Source organism: Pseudochaenichthys georgianus, chromosome 14 (genome assembly GCF_902827115.2).
Source record: "Pseudochaenichthys georgianus chromosome 14, fPseGeo1.2, whole genome shotgun sequence".
Taxonomy (NCBI): domain Eukaryota; kingdom Metazoa; phylum Chordata; class Actinopteri; order Perciformes; family Channichthyidae; genus Pseudochaenichthys; species Pseudochaenichthys georgianus.
The window spans coordinates 12,752,509-12,757,053 of record NC_047516.1 but is presented as its reverse complement, the minus strand read 5'-3'; the positions used below and the strand labels follow the sequence as shown (position 1 = coordinate 12,757,053).

The 4,545-nt window shown below is 39.9% G+C and overlaps 1 long non-coding RNA gene across 1 annotated transcript; it reads right to left on the bottom strand.

The window, feature by feature from the left end:
* Window positions 1-1,411: 1,411 nt before the first annotated feature.
* LOC139435106 (uncharacterized) lies at window positions 1,412-4,226 on the bottom strand. The gene is made up of 4 exons (XR_011644379.1): window positions 4,175-4,226; window positions 2,838-3,357; window positions 2,459-2,564; window positions 1,412-1,841 (listed from the first exon to the last, which is right to left on the bottom strand). It is a non-coding gene; the product is annotated as an uncharacterized lncRNA (long non-coding RNA).
* Window positions 4,227-4,545: the final 319 nt, after the last annotated feature.

Here is a 4,545-nt window from a genome sequence, read left to right as displayed (position 1 = left end):
ACTCGCTCCTTTCACTAGATGAGAGAGAGCGCCACTCCTTAGCCAACCTATCACTTCCCTCCATTCACAAGCCTAATTATCGCACCTGTTAATCCCTCTATATATGCTCTCCTCTTTTCTATCAGCTGTCTTTCAGGTGTCAACGCGCAACCCTCCTCCACCCCTTCCCCTCCTGCTTTCAACTCCATGCATGCACACACATGCATTTCCAAACATTTGGACTACCTATGTTGCAAATGTATTATCTTTTCAATTTACACACGGCATCTATTGCACGTCTGTCCGTCCTGGGAGAGGGATCCCTCCTCTGTTGCTCTCCCTGAGGTTTCTCCCATTTTTCCCTTTAAACTGGGTTTTCTTCGGAAGTTTTTCCTTGTACGATGTGAGGGTCTAAGGACAGAGGGTGTCGTATTGTCATACTGATATTCTGTACACACTGTGAAGACCACTGAGACAAATGTAACATTCGTGATATTGGGCTATATGACTAAACATTGATTGATTGATTGAACTCAGGACCAAGCTTAACCTTCTCCCTTCCAACCGGACCTAACCACTTATCACCACCACCAGTGTCTAGACCCGGGGGGGTTCATCGGAAACGGTTCTTTCCCTTCCCGAATGATATCCTACAAAACCTGGGCCTAATCGCCAAACACCATTTCGTTCTTTTGTTATAAACTATCATTATGTTTCATTTATATAATGTGACGGATAATAAACATGTATTACATACATCACGTCTCTCCTGATTGAAATGGGAATCTACATATACATTTTAGTTGATTTGACATTGAATCAGTGTTAGGAATCAACATTGATTCAACCATCATCCAAATGGGAATCTACATATACATTTTAGTTGATTTTATATTGAATCAGTGTTAGGAATCAACATTGATTCAACCATCTTCCAAATGGGAATCTACATGTAAATTGTAGTTGATTTTATATTGAATCAGTGTTAGGAATCAACATTGATTCAACCATCATCCAAATGGGAATCTACATATACATTTTAGTTGATTTTATATTGAATCAGTGTTAGGAATCAATATTGATTCAACCATCATCTAAATGTAAAACTTACTTTCAAATATTCAACTTTTCTAAGCATACTGTAACACATTAAGAAAGTGAATGTTTTTCACCAGTGAGTTTTCTGCATATAGGTCTACATCTTAACAGACCATTAACAAGTGCAACATCAATACTGTACTGAATGAAGTGGTCCAAACTTGTAAACACACACTTCACCATGTATTGTTGGCAGACGGTTGTATTAGCTTGTTCAAAATTACCTTGAATTACCATATTTCCCAAAATGTGTGAAATCAAACTAAAAATGACAGAAAACATGATTTTAATATTCAAATTTATTTTTTGAAAACAGGCAGCAATGTGTCCCTGAGCAAGACTCTTAACCCGTTATTGCTCCCCAAACGCTGTGGAATAAATGCAGAGGACACATCGCATGTGCAAATATACAGTGACACAAGATACCCCCATAAAAAAGAGGGTGTGTAAGAACCATTGGTGCAACTCCAAACAAGAACAGCCTGAAGCTTCAAGTCTTCCATGAAGACAGTAAGAACAACAGTCTATTGTCCATGAAAGAACAGTATTGTCTATGAGGCGGTAACCTTTGTACTGTATGCACAAGGAAAACACAGAGTGTGGTGGGGTACCCTAAGTTAGACTTGCGCTTGTTTAACTTGTGTTCATTTCACTTGTGTTCCTTGGGATGCCTCCCTCGCGCTCTGGAGCATAACGAAGCCACTTCTTCACAGTTTCACTGAAGCCATTGTGGGTCAGCTTGCGGTCGAACTGCCGAGCAGCAGCTGAAAGACAAGATTACAAAAATAAGCGTGAGGAAGAGAGAGTGTGTGTATCCCATACAACTTCTGTTATAATAAGAAAATCACTCTCACTCTGTACAGTAACACAAGCTACATTCAGCAGCCAGTTTGCTAAAAGACTGGACTGGAAAGAGGAGCAAACGGCTAGCCTGGCTCTATCCAGGTAATAACATTTGCACCCGAGCACCTCTAAAGCTCACCAATTAGGTCGTCTTTTTTTGGTTTATTTCTTATAGCTTCACCATCAGCTGATTCCAACCTAAACTTTTTTGTTAGATTAAGTTCATGCTTTATTCTTCAACAGGGGATTACAGAGAGACATGAAACAAGGGCAGAAAAGAGACATAAAATGCATTATAGGAGTTGGATTCAAACTCAGTAGTCGGTATTATATGGCTCACAAAGAGCATAATTCTGTTCTGAATCACCATCCGTCACACCTCATTCCCTAAACTTAAGCTAATAAGTAGTTTGCAGAAAATAACAAGATTTACAAAATGGCGACATATGTTCACATTGTCAATTTGAAGGAGCAGTGTGCAGGATTTAGTATGTCTAACAATGGTAGGTTCCAACCAATGGATAGCTTGTTCACTCACCCTCCTATCCCAAGTTGTAGGATAATGGATGTTGGCTGCAAAAAACTTGAGGGCCAATCATGTTTCCTCTGTCCATTCTGTGCTACTGTAGACGTGGCAGTGCAACCTAGAGGACAAACAGATCAGAATCAGTAATGGGTTTATTGCCAGGTAGGTTCACACGTACAAGGAATTTGACTAGGTGTCGTGGTGCATACATACAAATAAAAAAATTAAATAAAAAAAAAGTACACAGATAGCAAACTATATTAAGAACACTGTAATAAAAATAGTAAGATAGCAATAAAATAAAGCAGTATTTTACATCGAAATAGAATGCAATAAATGATAGAATATAAAATATGTGCAGTAAGCAATATTTAAACATTGCATTATTTACCATCCTGTGATCTCCATTATGTAATGCATAGAGTCTGCATTGTGGCTGAGGTAAAGTGTCAGTGGGGGGGAGCGGGCCTTGTTGAGGTGGCGAGAGGTTCTGGTCCTGATGGAGAGAGGTTCTGGTCCTGATGGAGAGAGGTTCTGGTCCTGATGGAGAGGTTCTGGTCCTGATGGAGAGAGGTTTTGGTCCTGATGGAGAGAGGTTCTGGTCCTGATGGAGAGAGCTTGATAGACTGGTGACTGGATGTGCAGCTGTTGGTGTACAGGGAGAAGAGCAGAGGGGAAAGAACGCAGCCTTGAGGGGAACCGATGCTGATGGTCCGGGAGTCAGAGAGGTGTTTCCCCAGCCTCACGTGCTGCTTCCTGTCAGACAGGAAGTCTGTGATCCAGCTGCAGGTGGAGTCGGGCACGCGCAGCTGGGAGAACTTGTACTGCAGCAGAGCCGGGATGATGGTGTTGAAGGCGGAGCTGAAGACCACAAACAGGATCCTGGCGTAGGTTCCTGCTGTGTCCAGGTGCTGGAGGGGGAAGTGAAGTGATAACTATTAGTAAACCATAATGATGGATGTTATTATCAGCAGCTGCCAATAGATCCCCTACATCTTGTATGATGGACCTTTGAAGCAGGGTTACACAAAACACAAAAATAATAATTGTAAAACAGTTATTGAGAGCATCCCAAGGGCATTGATCCTATGCTAAACCTTCCAGAACACCAACTTTCTAATACCTTAGAAACGACAACTAGCCGTTGGCACGAATGTAATGCTTCAGCTTCCTACGACTTTAAAGCTGTGTGGACATGGCTCTATGAAGAGTCGTTCATATTTTTCTCATTATTTCATAAGTTTAGAAGGGGTAACAACAGTTACCTTTTGTTAATGTTACCTCAAGCCAAACTTGTGCGACTTGTTTCTGAAATCCCTTTCTCTTAAAATGAATACATAAAATAAAAAAACAGTGGTGCTTACCCTAAAACTAACTACTGGATAGGGTTAACCCTAACCCATATATATTTTTGTATTATTATTATTATTTTTTTTTTTAAACTTTTTTTAAACTTTTTTAAATATATATAGCACCAAATTGCAAATAATATATATCCACGGTCACTTTTCACATTGAACATGAGCTCTTTTATTAAATAAACTAAACGCTTTCATTTCAAGTTGAGTTTAGTGTTTTTGACCCTAAGAAACACTGATGCATTAATCAATAACAATAATCCACAGCTCCTCTCTCTGCTCCAGAGGATTTAAAGAATATATCAGCAGTAAACCTAGGGGAAACACTGACATTCAATATTATGTTAGAGACAAGTTAGTTATTACTCACATATCAAAGTATTTTCATCTGCAAGATGGAAGAATAGCTGGGTGCTGCCTGGAGACACTGATGAGGAGTCACCGGCTGGCTTCAGCAGCTTTCCACACAAAGCCATCACACACTCTTAAAACTACTGGGTTAAAAAATAACCCAATCATAACCCAGCTGCTGAGTCACTATAGGACAGAACACGCGCTGGGTTGTCTTAACCCATACGCTGGGCTGGATCATTTTAACCCATGTGCGGGGTTGTTTATTTGACCCAAGCTAGTGATTGAAATTAACTACATCACTGGGTTAAATAAATATAAACCATACATTGGGTTGTTCATTTGACCCAAGCTAGTGATTGAAATTAACTATATCACTGGGTTAAATAA